Below are 18867 nucleotides of genomic sequence, written 5' to 3' on the forward strand. Positions count from 1 at the left end.
AGTCGTGGAAACGTGAATCGTTGAGGGCCTGGCACTAGAAGAAGATCTCCGGCAAGGTGTTCATTTTGCCCGGGGACCGGAAGCCAAAGGAGGCAAGGCCAATACAAGAGGTTGAAAGACATAGAAGGGATAATGACCATATTAGAAGCAGAAGCAGAAGGAGCTGAAATAATAGCAGAAGAAGAGGGAATGAGTAGACCAGGTCTCATCATCCTAAGAGTAGGATTAGAGATAATATGGGTAGGAGACATCGGTGCCTTACCTCTCTCAAGAGAAATAGGCGCCGGAACAAGGGGAGCTTGCACAAAAGTACCAAAAAGATCGCCAAAGGAAGCGTCCTCAGTAAGCTTTGGCTTTTTGATTAAGGCAATGAAAGGCTATTCTTCTTCCTCTTCCATGGCTATAGCAGTTTCTACTTGTTGTTCTTCTTTAGACAACAGGCCCAGGGTAGAGGAATTAGGATTAGCTCGTCGAGTTCGCAGCCACTCTTCTCCGAGATTATTCACAAAGGACTTAGTCATAGTAGGGTTCTTGTACATTAAAGCCGGGAGAAGAGCATCAGCTGAAATATAGGAATTAGGCACCATTATAAAGAAGATATACCAATCAGTAGACGTAGGGTAAAACGTTTATACGTACCGAAAGAGTCATCCAAGGGGGTGTCAATATTGCTTATCCCAAAAGGAAACAGCAAACCCTCCACAATTAAATGTGGCATGCTGAATTTTGCTCCCCTCAGTTTAGATAAAGCAGAAGAAACAGAGGGATCATTAAGGAGATTATGGGTACTAGGAACCGGATGAAATCGCATATCTATTGGATAGGAAAAGGAGGAGGAGAAGGGAGACGCATACTGAAAAATTTATGGCGCCATTCCCCTTGAGGGGGAATACGATTAAACAAAATAGCCTTAGGGCGAGACTGAAACTTGAAGACACCCATGTCTATCTGACGCGGAACGAAGAAGTGATGAAAAATACGAGGGGATAAGGGAAAATCTAGAAGTTTAGATATTCCAATGAAACCTACGAGAATAGAAAAAGACTGAGGGATAAGCTAGTTGAGTGGAATATTGAAGTATACACTAACATCAGATAAAAAGGGATGAAGAGGGAATCGAAAACCTTGTAGAACTTGTTCTCGGAAGATAAATATACACCATAAAGGAGGAAGATGTGGACTATCTAGTGGAGTAGGGTGAACCATATAATAAGGAAAACCATAAGTCGCCTTCAAATCCACCTCTTCTGTCTCCGTAAGATCAGAAGCACACGAAAGGAACCATGCAGGATGGGAAGTTGCCATGGTAAAATAGTAGAAGGAAGATGAATCGAGGGAGATGAAGAGAAAAGTTGAAAAGAGAAAAAGAACTTACAACCCTTGTTTTCCTTCCGGTCTTGCGCTAAAACCCCTAAATAAAGATAGTAGAAGATATAGGAAAAGAAAAAGTACTCGGAATTCCAATCATCATAAATGGGTAATGACATTAAAGGATAAAATCAAATTCCAAAAAGGGGAATGAATTCCAAGAAAAAGAGGTTGAGTTAAGTAATCTTCCTAGAAAAATGCGAAAAGTTTCCCTAGATATAATTTTAATTCTTAAGAGAGTCTGACGAATATAAGAAAAATCGATCAGGTACTGTAAGTTTGGATTATTTGTTTAATAAAACAACAAACCCAAATAAGCATAATAGACTGGGCGAAAGTTAGGTATGAGACATTAGTCGATAGACAGGACTTGGTTAGAGGATACCGGACGAGATTCATATATGTGAATATGAATCGGTCGGTCATAGTAGATCGGCCGAGATAAATGCTATTTAGATATGTCGACCAAAGGTTTATCATGGTAAGTCAGGTGACATGCACTATGATAAAACCATATGAAATTTGATTAAGTATAATACATAAGATGACATCATAAATACGAGTGTAAATCAATCATGTAGAACAAATCGACCGATATTGAGAATAGTGCAATAGGACTGTACTAGATCGAACGGGGCACAATTAGCCTATAAAGTATCAGACGATATTTGTCAGCGTTGATATATACCGCCCGGTCACGATGGAACGGTCGAAATAAATAAACATAATAATATGTTGGGTGAGGTTTTATGGTGACCAGCCAAGTGACATTCAACATATTCAAACAAAACAAACAATCGTCATAAGGAAGAACAGGTTTAACAATGAAAAAGGGAAGATCAACTGTGCTAGCACACTCTAAGTGGTTTTTTCTCCATCTCTTGTCCATGTGGATACATATAAAGGAGTTTACGCTTGACACTCTCGAGATCCGGCAACCCTTTTGGACGAGTGGGATAAGCGAAGGGCTTCGCAACAAGGGTAACGCTTCTTGTCCATGTAGATCTAAGGTAGATCTAGGTTAGAAACATGTACATGATTTATTTCATATATCTTTGCACGGATCCGTGGCAAGACTTCGAGGTTTCCGCAACGCAAAAAGCAATTTTTGAAACTCGAAAGTTCCAACAATTTTTTGGACTATAAACCTCCTTTTGTTTCTCTAGAATAACCCACAAAAAAGCGAACTCCTATTCTTAATTCCAACTTATCAGTGTCTCCCTTCAGCATATATGCTGGACTATCCCAAATCCGAATATGCTTTAGATTAGGCTTACGCCCATTCTACAATTCTATGGGAGTAGAGGGTTCTGACTTAGAAGGTACTATGTTCACATCTATTTCCAGAGTATATCCTAAAAACAAATTTGCTCATCATTGATCTAACTATTTCCATAAAAGTCCTATTCCTTCGATCTACTACACCATTCTGTTGGGGTCTACCAGGTGTAGTCAGTTGGGATTGAATCTCGACTTCTGATTAGTGACTCCTAAAATCTCCTAAGAGGTACTCGCCACTACGATCTTACCATAGTGTATTGATACTTTTACCTTCACATTTTTCTACATCAGCTTTGTACTCTTTGAACTTATCAAAACACTTAGACTTGTGACACATCAAGTAAATGTACCCGTATCTAGAATAGTCGAAATATTCGAAACCACCTCTTGCCTGGATAGTCAAAGGTCCACACAAATCAGAATGAACCAATTCCAACAGATCTTTGGCTCTATACCCCTTAAACTTAAAAGGCCTCTTGGTCATTTTTTCCTTCTAAGTAAGACTCACAGGTTGGAAAGTTTTCCACCACCAATGAACCCAAAAGTTTATCCGCTATTATCCTTTGAATCCTACTTAAGTTAGTATGACCTACCCTTAGATGCCAAAGATATGATTGGTTCATTTCTTAAGGTTGCTTTCTCTTATTAGAGTTAGAAGATGTTTTATTAATTACCGTTTGTTGCATCGTGAGAGTTATTGGATTATAAATTATCAAACAACGTACCAGAACAAATAACTTCTCTATTTATCTTGATAACAACATTGTTATAAAAAAGACAGAATATCAAGTTTTTTGAATAGTTTAGAAACTGAAATCTAGTTCTTTCTAAACTTGGTACGTAAAGACAATTTCTCAAAATCCATATTTTATTCCTATCAGAGGATAAACATCTCCCACTACAACAGTTGCTACTTTTGCAGCAGTGCCCACATAGACGATGATTTTCCCTTCATATAGTTGTCGGGTTTCCTAGAATCTCTGCAATGAATTGCAGACATTATCAGTGGCTCTCGTAGCTACACACCAGGTACCGGTAGATAACACTACTAAACATGTTTCAACAAATAATGAATAAAATACACTTTTATTGTTCTTATTTCTGAGAGGACAGTCCACCTTAGAGTCCAAGTTTTGTTTCCAATCATAATTGGGACTACTAAGTGTATTCTATAGTATAACATTTGAAATCCCAAGAATCACAAAAATATTTGGTCAAGACCAACACCTCAAAATCCCCGTGAATTTTGTATGCCACGTTAGTGTCAACGTATACAAATTTAATCTTTAAGATGAGATTTTATCCATTAATTTTATTATCTCGTCACTTTAACTTTATGACAAATAAAATTAATAGTTGGTCTGTCTTTGATCAAATATTTGGTCAAAACTTTGAATTTAAAATAATATTGATTCCTCAAAATAATATCATTTAAATTTACCAACACCTCAAACACCGTAAATTTTGTATACCACGATAGTGTGGACGTATACAAATTCAAACATTTGAAAGAGGAGGGTTTTACCCATTAATAATCTTGTCAACCTATCTTTATGACAAATAAAATTACCTCAAACACCGTGAATTTTGTATGCCACGATAGTGTGGACATATACAAATCCAAACATTTGTAAGAGGGGTTTTACCCATTATCTTGTCATCCTGACAAATAAAATTACCTCAAACACCATGAATTTTGTATGCCATGATAGTGTGTACGTATACAAATTCAAATATTTGTAAGAGGGGTTTTACCCATTACTTTTATTATCTTGTCAACTTGACAAATAAAATTACCTCAAACATCAATAATTTTGTATGCCACGATAGTGATACAAAATCTCAACAATTGTAAGAGGGGGTTTTAATTTTATTACCTTGTCAACCTATCTTTATGACAAATTAATAGTTGATTTTCCTTCGGTCACACAACTAATAGCAGTGACTCCAATGGGGAGGATACTATTAAATGTGCCTTAGTGTATTCCATTACTTGATACTTAGTCCATTAAATAAGATTGTGCCCCTTCCGATGGGGAAGATCACACACTCCTAATTAATTTCCTATAATCATCCAAAATGAAAGTTTGATCTAGTGATCTGCAAACAAACTCATCCAATGGGGAGGAAGGCACTCAGAGCCAACACGCAAGTTTGTCGCATCACTTACAAACCAGTAATGGAGACCGTGGAATTTATTTACTAATCCCTCTCCCACTTAGTTATTTAAGGTGAGGAATTTTAACTCTACAAGCACACATCACAGTAAATAAAAGCAATAAATATGGAAATTAATTTTCCAACTATTATGGCTTTTCCATCACTGTCCTTCGTGTGCTGCCAACCTTAGCTACTACCATCTTTAGCCACCGCAATCGGGTCCAGTCGCCGCATCCATCTTGCTTCTTTTTCCGCCGCGCCTCTGGTCCACAAATAGTACCACGCCTCGCAAGGATATAATCCGCAACAAATATAGAATTATACATATATCGATCCTATATTACACAAAGGAATGTACATGTAATCTAGATCGAAACAAAAATATAAAATCCTAAAACTAATACAACTCCTGCTGTATTTATGTAATACCCACTAAGTTTTTAAGATAAATATGAGAATGATGAATTTGCCTTAGGAAAATATTAGTAGAAGGTTGAACCCAAAAAGAAATAAAAAAAGAATTAAAATATAGGGAGTGGTCAAGGATTTAACCTTGAACCTCTCATGATGTGAATAATAGGATTAGGGAGTAATGACCAGTTGGGATAGGAACAATATATTGATAGAAAAGGAGGGAAACTCATGATAAGGGTGAGAGTAAAAGCTAGCTAAAAGAAAACAAGAAAAGAGCAAGAGAAAGGCAACTTGCCTTCCTTCTTTCTCTCCCTCTTTCTCTCTTCTTTTGCCGAAAATTAAAGAGGACCATTAAGGGGATTCATTCCCCCTTATTTCACCATGAATGATGAGTAAAAATAAATAAATAAAAATAAAAAGAAAATAGAAAAAAAGGCTAAGGGAGAAGGAAAGCAAAAATCAATTTTGCTACCTCTTCCCCCTTAACATAAAAGGAAGCAAGTAAAGAGAAGAATTTTAATTTTTCTCTCATTTCTCTCATTCTTCCCTCTCCATCACCGAAACCTCAGTTCCCCTCTCCTCCATTTTCGGCCCCAAGACAAGGTTTTTCTCCTAAGAAAGCCTAAGATACAAGGAGGACTTAGCAAGGGAATCAAGGGAAGGGAACTAGAAGAAGAGGCTACTTCTTCCATCACCACACCTTAAATCCACAAGCGAAAAGGATGTAAGCTTCCCCTCACCTGTGGTACAAGGCTTTTTATGTGATTTTCGGATTTTATGAGGATTAGAAAACCTAGGAAAGAATTTAAGAAAATTCGGCCAAAGAAAGGGTTTTCAAATCTAGGAAGGTTTAAACAAGTCCTCATTTTATGATATTTTTCTATGCTATGTAGAAAGGTTTTTCCTTCATGTTTTTATACCTATATGATGCTTGATCAGAGGAGTGCCTAACCCTAAAATTTCGGCCAAAATTATTTTAAAGAAGTTAGGGAAAATATTGTTTAACCAAACTAGTACAAGATTCCTTCCATGAACTACTAAGGGTCTTCTATTGGTTTTCTTGCTTGAAAGTTACTTGGAACCAAAAAGGAATTCACTCATATGTTCGGCCAAGAAAAGGACTTAGGGTTAGGAAGACCTATGAATTTAAGTAACCATGTTTGTATGATAGAATATAGAGTTCTCTTAAAGAATTGCATGTTGAACATTGCTAAAAATTCATGAACTCTTATTTTAGATTTTCGGCCATGATATGATGGATAGTTTAGAAAAGCTTAGACAAAATTCTAATATGCTCAAGACCTCTGTGATATTAAGATATGAAAGTGGTTTAATGCTCTCATGCTTAATTAGGGTATAGAGAATTTAGTTACATGATATATGACTTGTAAGGTCACAAGGGTCCTAGCTTGTTTATGAACCAAATTTGTATATAATGTTCTTAGTAATTTTTGCCATGAAACTTACTTAGGTTTTCCATGCTTTAGGCCACTAAAAACCTAGTTTAGAGAATGGTAGGTTTCGGCCATGAGGAAAAATAAAAGAAAAATGAAAGAAACCTAGGAAGCCTAAGACACAATGCACATGTATGTTTATTATGCTTGTCTTTATACATGCTACGAAACTTGTATGACTTCCTATGCTTTTAGGCTATTTGAAGCAAATTTAACCACTGATGGGTCTCGGCCAAGTAGGGTTTAAATGACCTAGAGGCCTTAGAATTGAAACCAATTGAGTTAAAAATGCTTCTTATGGAAATATGATAATGTGTTGATTGTGTCACATGCTTGTATAATTTTTCCATGACCTAAAGGGACCATTGTAGGTCTCGGCCATGAAGGGATAGATGCCCTAGAAACCCTAGAATGAAAATTAAGTATGCTCATGTCACTCTACATGAAATATGATAAGTAGAAAGCCAAAGTTCTCATGCTATATGTTGCTTAATGACTAAAATGAGGCTAGGGTAAGTTTCTGCCATACCCTTGGTATGATACCTTATTATGAATTTATACATGATGTTAGTTCAAGTTCACATGCTTGTATGCTTGTTTTTAGCCCTAATGAATACTTGTGAAATTTTGGCCATGACATATGTTAAGGGCTTGAAGAACTTAGGAATTAGCTCAAATATGATTACTATGTTACTTGGAAGAAAAATGCTATAAATATGGTTTAAGGTTTCCATGCTTTCATGACATTTGGGACCTTGTTTCACACCTGATAAGGTTCGGCCACATGAAGTTTAGGGACTTGGAGAACTTAGAAACCAAGTTAAACATGCTTATAATGCTTCCTATGAAATTAATGTGATGATAATGTAGGTTCCACATGTTTGGAGGTTGTTTTTACCTAAATTGAGATCTAAGGGGGTTCGGCCATGATAAGAACTCAAGGGATTAGGAAGCTTAGAACCCAAGTTAACTATGTTACCATGTTTCTTATGATAGTATAATCACATGATACACCCTTATGCTTAAACATGTATGCTTGTGATTCATACTTTCCATGATATGATATGTGCTAGAAATATGCATGCTTTTATGATATGATATGTGGATAGAAATATGCATGCTTTTATGATGTGCTATGAGGTGAAAATATGCATGCTTTTATGATGTGCTATGTGGTGGAAATATGCATGCTTTTATGATATGCTATGTGGATAGAAATATGCATGCTTTTATGATGTGCTATGAGGTGAAATTATGCATGCTTTTATGATGTGCTATGTGGTGGAAATATGCATGCTTTTATGATATGCTATGTGGATAGAAATATGCATGCTTTTATGATGTGCTATGAGGTGAAAATATGCATGCTTTTATGATGTGCTATGAGGTGAAAATATGCATGCTTTTATGACATGATGTATGCCTAAGTGATGCATACCTTTATGATATGATGTATGCCTAAGTGATGCATACTTTTATGACATGATGTATGCCTAAGTGATGCATACTTTTATGATATGATGTATGCCTAAGTGATGCATACTTTTATGATATGATGTATGCCTAAGTGATGCATACTTTTATGATATGATGTGTGCCTAAGTGATGCATGCTCTTATGATGTGTGATATGTATAAGTATGACATGTACTTTACTTTATATGGCTTGTACCAAGGGTGGGCTCCATAAGCGCCCCGGGGTCGATGGAATAAGACTCGGGCCACGTTAGGGATGGGCTCCTAAGTGCCCCTAGGTCGATGGAGTAAGACTCGGGCCTAGTATGTTTGCCTTGTAGGGTTCAAGACTTGCTACCTTGGACCTACATAGCTTACGCGCAATATGTAAGTGGTACATAGCCGGGATCCCCTTTAAGTTGAGATTATGTTCAAGTATATATGTAAGAAGAAATGGTTTTAAAGATCATGAGACATACACATGTTTTTTGGATACATGTTTTCAAAATCATATTGCATATACCTTATGATCATGTTGTGATGATGCTATGATTTATGATATGCCATGATTAGATATGATTATGTTATGTTTCATGCTATGCTTTAAGAGCTTGATATGCCATGCTACCTTATGATGATGCTATGATATGCCATGATTAGATATGATTATGTTATGTATCATGCTATGCTCTAAGAGATGATATGACATGACTAGTTATGATATTGTTATGTTGCATGATATGCTTAAAGAGTATGATGTGTTATGTCATGACTAGTTGAGATCATGTTATGTTGAGATATTCTTTGATTATGTGATGATTTTCGGTTTTAGTGAGTAGGAAAGGAACTTACTGAGCCATGAGTGCTCATAGCTTACTTTCCTTGTACACCACAGATAAAGGAAAAAGCTGGATGAGCTAAAGGAGCAGCAGGAGAGGCAAGGAGATGTGTGTGGCGGTGGCTAGGCAACCAAATAAGAACCTACTTTAAGAACTTTTAAGAATTACGCTTTGGTTTCATAAATTGTAGTACTATATGGGTAACTTGATGTTATGTTTCTATTTATCTTGTTATCATGTTATGGAAACCATATTAGTGTAGTTCGGATTTGAAAACAAAAGAAAAGTTTTATCAAACTAAGAAAATTATTTTAAGTCTTCCGCTGTAATATGTACATAGAGTATCGTAGCCCCGTCCCTTAGGGTTAGCAGGGAGGGCGGGCGTTACAATTTAATACATACTGCCATGCACACACAAAAATACCCTTGATATGTCCAAGGATCCAATCACACAATATCTATAAGCCATAATAGTTTGAGCCTGCAACCACAGAGTTAGCATATCCTATTATTATCCTACCTAAATTATATATGACAGGTGCATAATTAAACTGAAAACCAAACACACAGAGGCAAACCCTAGCTCGGATACCAATTGTTGGTCACTAAGTGGAATATCATACCGGTTCCCCTGTACAAAAATTTTGTACAAGTCCTGAACCTTTACTAACAACCTATTGTGTTCTTTAGAAATTAAATTAGGAATCGCAAATGGAACTTAACATTATTGATTCCAAATTTAACTTCTCTGTTCTTAGTGGTTTAAACTTGGATCGCAAACGATGTTTAATATTATTGATCCAAATCCACCCAAGTTACAAATTTAATTAAATATTAATTTCTAAAATTGGCTTCCAGGACTGCATGACGAGGCACTAGGCCTTCTTGGGCATGGGATCATCCACCACCGCAAATGAGCATTTTAAAGAAATTTAATATTTAATTTCCTTATATAGCCCTAGGTTTAACCAAAAGGAATAATCGAATCACAAATTTGAAAAATAAAGAAAAACACAAACTCGAATCACAAATTCGAAACCTAGAATCATATGCCTCTTGTGCTTGGTATTTCAAAAACTATATAAAGAAAATTAGTATGATGCGGAAACAATTACTAGTTATACCTTTCTTTGTAAACAACAACCTCTTGATCTTCTATCGTATTCCTCTTCTGATCTCGGAGGTTGTGTGGGCGACGATCTACCGAGATGAGAATCCACCAAGCCTCCTTCTTCCTTCCTCCATGTTTCGGCCAAGCACCTTTCTCCAAGAGATAGCAATTCTCAACCACCAACCAAGCTTCAAGGGATGCAAGACCAAAGCCTCCTTTCTCTCCTTCTTCTCCTAGAACCGACCACCACAAGAACTCGAAGAAGGGGATGCACCGGCCACTAAAGAAGAAGAGAAGAGGAGAAGAATAGGGCCAACCACACACTAAGGAAGAGAGGGGAAACTATAGAAGATATGTTGTGAGGTGAGGCACCTCTACCCCTTTTTTATATTCATTGGTCTTGGCATATAAGGAAATTAAATTATAATTAAAATTCCCATATTCTCCTTGCCATTTGTTAATAAGAAAATTTTAATTAAAAATTCCTTTTAACCCTTTACATGGTCGGCCACCTCATGTGCTCCAAATAAGGCAAGTTTTAAACATAAAATTAAAATTTCCTTATTTGTTTCCGGAAATTTTTAAAATAAAATTTTTTCTATTAATTTTCCCTTCATGGTTGGTTATAAAAGGAAATTTTATAAATTAAAATCTCTCTATTAAAAGATGATTTCCAAAAAGGAAATTTATCTTTTAAAATTAAAATCTTTCTCTCAATTTACAAATAAGGAAAGATATCAAATCTTTTCTTAATCATTTGTAGAAACTATAATAGGAAAGATTTAATTTTAAAACTCTATTTTATATCATCAAGATGGTTACAAAAAAAGAAAGTGTTATCAAAAATTAAAATCATCCTTTTAACTACAAATAAGGAAAGATATCAAACCTTTCACTTAATTTTTTGTAGAAAGCTATAAAAGGAAAGATTTAAATTTTAAACTCTCTTTTAAAACCATGGTATCCACATATGGAAAGATTTTAAATAAAATCCCTTTTATTCTTTACATGGCCGACCACACCAAGCTTGGGCTCCAAGCTAGGGTCGGGCACCTTAACTTGGCTCAACCTTTGGCTTGGTAGGCCCAAGCTTGGACTCCAAGCTTGCTTGGCCAGCCACCTAAGGTTGGGTAGGAAAGTGGGTATAGGTGGGTATAACACTTTATAATTAAGAGGCTATGATAGGGACTGAGAGAAGGAATTGGTTTTGGTCTCCCAATAAAATTAAGCTTCCCATGTTCGCCCCGAACACCCAACTTAATTTCATCAATAATATTTCATACCACTAAAGAATTATTATTGAACTACCGCATCAATCCCAAATTATATTTTGGGGCTCCTTCTTATTATGAGTGTGTTAATCTCCCTGTGTTTAAGATGTCGGATGTCATTAATTAATTGAGTTACTGACAACTCACTTTAATTAATATCTTAGTCCAAGAGTAGTACCACTCAACCTTATTGTCGTGTCGGACTAAGTCCACCTGTAGGGTTTAACATGACAATCCTTATGAGCTCCTCTTGGGGACATTATCAACCTAGATTACTAGGACATAGTTTCCTTCTATAATCAACAACACATACTATAAACAATATCATTTCCCAACTTATTAGGCTTCTTGATTTATCGAGCTAAATCTCACCCTTTGATAAGTCAAAGAAATAAATACTAAGTACACGTGCTTGTTATTATATCGGGATTAAGAGCACACACTTCCATAATAACAAAGGTCTTATTCTTTTATTAAGTCAGTATAAAAAGAATTTACCTTAAATGGTCCTGCTCAATACACTCAGAGTGTACTAGTATAATTTATCAGTCAAGATAAACTAATACATAATTACACTACGACTATTCCAATGGTTTGTTCCTTTCCATCTCAGTCGTGAGCTAGTATTTATAATTTATAAGGAATTGATAACATGGTATTCTGTGTGTGACACCACACACCATGTTATCTACAATATAAATTAATTGAACAACTACACTTAGCATATAAATGTAGACATTTGACCAATGTAATTATTTATTTATAAAATAAATGTTTATACAAAAAGTTAGGCTTTCAGTATACACTCTAACAATCTCCCACTTATACTAAAAGACTATGATGCCATAAACGATGTCATACATCTTATTCCCATCCCGTCAACATGCCCATCAAAGGCTCATGCCTTAAGGGTCTTAGTGAAAGGATCTTTTCAGGTTATCATCCGATGCAATCTAAGCGACAACAACTTCTCCTCGTTATACGATGTCTCGTATTGGGTGGCACTTGCGCTCTTATGTGTTTACTTGCCTTATGAACTTATGATTTCTTCGAGTTTGCTACTGCACCACTATTATTACAATAAATTGTAATAATTTTTGGGCAAACCAGAAATCATGTCTAAGTTCATCATGAAGTTTCTGAGCCATATAACTTCTATGGCTACCTTAGAGGCTGCCACATACTTAGCTTCTATGGTGGAGTCCGGAAAAGCACCTATGCTTAATACTCCTCCATTGTTACGGCTTTACTTCCTAAAGTAAACACAAAACCCCGAGGTTGGCTTACTATTGTCCCTATCTGATTGGAAGTCTGAATCCGTGTAACTCACAGGGAGCAAATCATCTGCCTTGTAAGCTAGCATATAATATCTAGTCCCCATAAGGTACTTTAATATATGGTTTACGGCAGTCTAGTGTCTTTGTCCAGGGTTGCTTTGATATCAGCTAACCATGCCCACGGCAAAACAGATATCCAGTCTTGTACATAGCATACATTAGGATTCCTACAACTGTGGCATAAGGAACTGTATTCATGTCCTTTATCTCCTTTGATGTCTTCGGAGACATCTCTTTAGATAAAGCTACTCCATGTCTAAAAGGTAGAAAACCTTTCTTGGAGTTTTGCATGCTAAAACGGGCTAGGATTGTATCGATATATGAAGCTCGGGATAAGCATAACATTCTTTTCTTGTGATCCCTTATTACTTTGATCCCGAGAATATGTGTGCATTCTCCCGAGTCCTTCATATCGAATTACTTGGACAACCATACCCTTACTTCCGGCAACACTTTGATATTGTTTCCAACTATCAAAAATGTCATCTACGTATAATACAAGAAATACCACTACGTTTTCATCACACTTCTTGTATACACAAGACTCATCTGGTTACTGAATAAATCCATAGGTCTGGATTACTTTATTAAACCGGATGTTCCAAGACCTTGAAGCTTTACTTCAGTCCATAAATAGACTGATTGAGCTTATATACTAGATGCTCTTTGCCCTTTGCAATGAACCCTTCTGGTTGCTTTATATGGATGCTTTCTTTAAGATTTCTATTAAGGAAAGTTGTCTTGACATCCACTTGCCAAATCTCATAATCTATATGAGCAACAATAAATAAAAGAATCTGGATAGACTTAAGCATGACTACCAGTAAAAGGTTTCCCTTTTTCAACAAGCTTTACTTTGAAAGTTTCCACCTTCCCATCTATCCCTCTTTTTCTATTGTAGACCTATTTTCATCCAATGACTTTTACACCATTGGGTGGTTCTATAAGCTCCCAGAATTTATTAGAGTATATAGATTCTATTTCTATATTCATCGCTCTTTGCCAAGATGCTGCATATTTATCTTGGAGCGCTTTGTCATATGTCCAGGGATCTGGTTCATGTTCACCAGGGATCAAGTCCAAAGACTCTCCCAAAACATGAATTTTCCAGGTTGCCTAACAACCCTCCCACTATGACGAGGCACTGTCAGTAATTGTGTATAATTTGTGATACGTGTTGTAGTTTCTTGTGATATCTCATCTTGTACAGTTGGTACTAGATTAGACGTGTCCTTTATTATTTCCTTAAGAACAAATTTACTTATGGGCTTGTGGTTTATTATATATTCCTCTAAAAATCGAGCACTGGTGCTAACCATGACCTTCTGATTTTTAGGACTATAAACCTCCTTTCGTTTCTCTAGAATAACCCACAAACAAGTGAACTCCTATTCTTAATTCCAACTTATCAGTGTCTCCCTTCATCATATGTGCTGGACTACCCAAATCCGAATATGCTTTAGATTAGGCTTACGCCCATTCTATAATTCTATGGGAGTAGAGGGTTCTGACTTAAAAGGTACTATGTTCACTTCTGTTTCCAGAGTATGTCCTAAAAATGAATTTGGTAATTCTGAATAACTCATCATTGATCTAACTATTTCCCTAAGAGTCCAATTCCTTCGATCTACTACACCATTCTGTTAGTGTATACCAGGTATAGTCAGTTGGGATTGAATCTCGACTTTTGATAAGTGACTCCTAAACTCTCCTAAGAGGTAGTCGCCACTAAGATCTTACCGTAGTGTATTGATACTTTTACCTTGATCATGACTTTCTAATTTTTAGGACTATAAACCTTCTTTCGTTTCTCTAAAATAACCCACAAACAAGTGAACTCTTGTTCTTAATTCCAACTTATCAGTGTCTCCCTTCATCATATGTGCTGGACTACCCAAATCCAAATATGCTTTAGATTAGGCTTATGCCCATTCTACAATTCTATGGGAGTAGAGGGTTCTGACTTAGAATGTACTATATTCAAATTTCCTAAAAACGAATTTGGTAATTTTGAATAACTCATCATTGATCTAACTATTTCCCTAAGAGTCCAATTCCTTCGATCTACTACACCATTCTGTTAGTATGTACTAGGTGTAGTCAGTTGGGATTGAATCTCGACTTCTGATAAGTGACTCCTAAACTCTCCTAAGAGGTACTCGCCATTACGATCTTACCCTAGTGTATTGATACTTTTACCTTGATCACTACAAGAAAAACCTCATTCAACAACACTCAAACGACAACGATTTTATACCAAATGGTTGTCTTTTTGCCTTTTAACAACGGTTTTATCAAAAACCGTTGTCGTTTAGCAATTTTTTTGGCCTATGACAACGGTTTTTAAAAACCGTTCTCTATTTAGCTACGACAACAATTTTTTAAAACTGTTGTTTATGTGCACTTTTTTCTGGGATTACGACAACGGTTTTTAAAAATCATTGTATATTAAGTATTGTTGAATGCCGTTGTTTCTTTCTTTCGTCGCTTTTTCCACTTCGCCATTTTTTGCCGCGGCGTTTTTTCTTTCCCTCTCCCCGAAATTTTTTGCCGCCGTATTCTACCCCTTTACCTTCTCGATCCAAGCCCTAAACCCGTCTCCCCTTCTTTGCCTTGCCTCCTCCCTTCTGCCGCTCGCTTCCACTGCTCCGTTTAATTTCTTCAGAAATTCTTTCACAGCTCACCGCCACCCCATTACCATCTTTGCTTATTCTGTGGGTGCACAGGTAGCCTTTTTTCGTCTCCTCGTTATCTGTTTCCTTTTTTTTCTGTACTCTTCCGGCCATAAATTACTTTCACATTTCGTCGTAGGAGTTGTAAAACAGAGAGCAGGGGGAGTGTGGCATAGAAGGGGGAGAAGAACGATGCTGGGTGGAATTCTAGGTGGGAAATTCTTCAACAAATGGTAAGAAGTAATTCTGTTTCTTGGTAAAGTTTTGAGCTTTTATTCTTGGTGGTGGATATTCACGATGGATCGACTGGGCGGCAACAAGCACTCGGCGAAGAACATAAGGGCGAGGATCGGGCCGATACGAAGTAAGAAACAGGCCACGGTGCGGTGTCTCAAAAAGGACGTCGCCGACCTCATCGCCGCTGGCCACGAAGCGAACACGTACGGAAGGGTAAGAGTTTGTTTTCTCTTTCAAGAAATTGCTAATAATGAAGTTTTTGTTTTTGAAATAAAAAAAAAAAGAAGAAGAAAAAAAGAAGAGGAAATTGGATGAATGCTAAGGTTCCCCCTTTCCTTGAGCTCATTTTGGTGTAGGTTTCCTTGAAAGATCTGTCGCAACTGTAGTTCCTGTGTTTTTTGTTTAAGCATTAAGAGATCGAGTAAAGGGATGGTTTCTAAGCACTTCCAAATTGGAGTATTTGCCTTCAGGGCATTTGTTTAATTTCCTGTTCAAAAATGAGAGGAAAAAAAAACTTGTTTTTAACGTTCCTACATATTGTCTTTCTGCTCTTGATTGTTTGGTTTCGCCCTTGATGTTTCGATGTTAAAAGAATTGCTTTCGAGCATTTTATATCTGATATTTCTGTTCTTAATTTGCTTGGCTTATTTATTTCTTCTAGCTTTCTTTTAAATATTCTATATTTACTTTTGGTCTTAGCAGTTTTCTCCTCGTGCGCAATAGGAAGACTGCATTATTTTGTTTATTTGTTGAAATCAGCATAGAGGGAAGATAACTTCCATAATATATAAATTTTGGGCTGAAAGGAAATTGGTAGGTTTTAGTTTGACCTTTTGGGTATGTGTATTTTCCCACCACTGCGAGCAATAATTAATGAAGAAAGAATTTCTGATCGAGGTATATATCTTCTAGAGCCTTGAAACATCTTTATTTCTTACGTCTTTTTTGCATGTCTGCATGTCTATAATTATGATATAGGCCTTTCCTTAGTGTATGTGTATGTTCTACTCTTTGTTGCTGCAGGATGGAGTAACTTCTCTGGGAGTCCTTTTGAGGATGTGTGTTCCGCAAATATACAGAGGTTCAGATCTAGCAGAATCATAAACCAAAGCTCTCTTGCTCAACTTTTGCTGTCCTTTTCGACAAGGTGCGATCTTTTAGATTCATGGCTAGTTACCTAATTTTACAACATTTAGCGTTTTAGACTGAGCAAGTCTCGATTTTCTTATCTTGAATTTATATAAAGTAGGCTATGATAGAAAGAGGCTGTTGGGATATTGATCAATATTTAATCTATATGTGCAGTTTTCATATATTAGAACTTCTGGTTCAGATTATAGCATCTCGACATATGAAGGGCGACAAAAAAGCCATCGTTTTTGTAGATCGCTGCCCCTGATTGTAAGATTGTTGATGTTTCTGTTGAAATTTCTTGGAATGATTACTTGCAGTCTATAGCTAGTTGATGATTTTTCAACTTTATAGATAGAGGATCCTTTCAAGCGAATGGAAAATGCTGCTAGAACAGTCCACTGGGTTGAACTACCTAAGATATCAAATGCATTTCAGAATGCGCACAATAAGCTTTCGTCTGGTTCGGTGCTCTCTGATCGTGACTCCTTGCTCTCTCTTTTGACTAGGCCTTTCCTTGCTTCTAAGTTTCGTGAGCAGCAATCGTCAACACATTGCATCTGTTTTATTTGATTATGTGAAAGATAACATTTTCTTTAATGCAAGAACGTGACTTGTTCATTCGACTATGTGGTTCCAGGTTGGTAAGCACAACCTTGTGTTAACTTTAGAGATTGAAAATTGATGTACTTAGCATGTTTTTCTGGTGCTATAATCCAATGATATAATTTATTCTTCCAATATGAGTAAACGTTGTCAGATTCCTTTATACTCCTTTATGTATTAGATTTCTTATGATTATTTCTAATTGGCTTCTCATTTTTCTGGTCGTAGAGATCGAGCGGATCGAAGAAATACTTGCAATGTCGAATGGAAAGGTTAGTTTGCATAATTGCATCTAGTTTAACTTTTTCCCTCTTAATGGAACATTCTTGAGATAAAAATGAGTGCAAAATAAGTCTGTTAATATCTTAATTGTCTCGGAAGAAGTCTATTGTGTCACTTGTGCTGGGCTATTGTATAATTTAAATACTTAATTCTATATTTTTCCCTCTGCTTGGCATTGTAATTGTTTCTCTTTGAAAGTGTCGTTAATCTTAGTCCATCTCATATTGACTTTATTCACATATTATTAGTCTTGATGAAGCTCATACCTCTTGGGTGCTTGACAGATAAGTAGATTAGAAATCTTTGTTTTCTTAAACACACTAATGGTTTTATTTTGTTTCCAGACACTTGATGGTGAAACAAGACCTATCAGAGCTTAGTTTCTGCAATGCTACAACAGATTTATCTGAGAATCCCTTATCCCTCTTTTGAGATAATAATTGCTGATTAAGAATCACCCACTAGTGGGAATTACATGAAGCCCTTGATCAAGTTGTATCCGCTATTGCTTGAATAAGCTGATTAAAGTTGCAAGTTGAGCCTGCACTTTCACTAAGACTAGAAACTTTATCCTTTAATCAAGTAGTAGCTTCTTGATGGAGTTTATTTAGCATATGAAACTCATTTAAGATTTATGTCTGTTGTTCAATATTTTTTTGACCTCATACTTGTTATAATTTTTTGTTTATAATGCATTGGACCTTATTTAACATTATTTAAATTTTAAAGTGTGTATTTAAATAGATATATAACAAGTAGCTTTATTGAAGAAACTACAGTGCTAAAGAGGGACATTATTGCAGTCATTCAAAAGTTCAATATCCAAGTTAGCAATTTGACTCAAGTTTTACAATAGCTTCTTTATATAACTATACTTACATGTTAGATTTCCCCTTGAATTGTTGTCAATCAATAGAATAATGATGCAGTATTTTTGTCAATATAAACAAAAAAACATATTTTTGTTCATACTGAGTTTTTAGGTTGAAACTATATATGCGATTGTCAAAAAGAATAATTTTTTTATTACATGTCAGAGATGATGATTTTTATTACTGATCTTTCATTGTTCATTCCTTTTTACTATCTTGTGAAGGACTAACTTTTCCACCATTTTTAGAAAAAGTGTGTCAATTTCAACACTGCTCCATTTTTTTTTCAGGATGTCCTTGGAAAGTCTAGTTCAACTGTTTATGCCATTGCATTGTTAGCCTCTAGACAGAGCTCTATAATAACTAGTACATACGCTG

The 18867-nt window shown here is 36.1% G+C and overlaps 1 long non-coding RNA gene across 1 annotated transcript; it reads left to right on the top strand.

Annotated features, from left to right (window-relative positions):
* Positions 1 to 17120: 17120 nt before the first annotated feature.
* Positions 17121 to 18044, top strand: LOC122034745. Its single transcript, XR_006126771.1, has 3 exons — positions 17121 to 17369; positions 17564 to 17607; positions 17962 to 18044. It is a non-coding gene; the product is annotated as an uncharacterized LOC122034745 (long non-coding RNA).
* The last annotated feature ends 823 nt before the right edge of the window (positions 18045 to 18867 follow it).

This window comes from Zingiber officinale, chromosome 11B (genome assembly GCF_018446385.1).
Source record: "Zingiber officinale cultivar Zhangliang chromosome 11B, Zo_v1.1, whole genome shotgun sequence".
NCBI classification, from domain to species: Eukaryota; Viridiplantae; Streptophyta; class Magnoliopsida; order Zingiberales; family Zingiberaceae; genus Zingiber; species Zingiber officinale.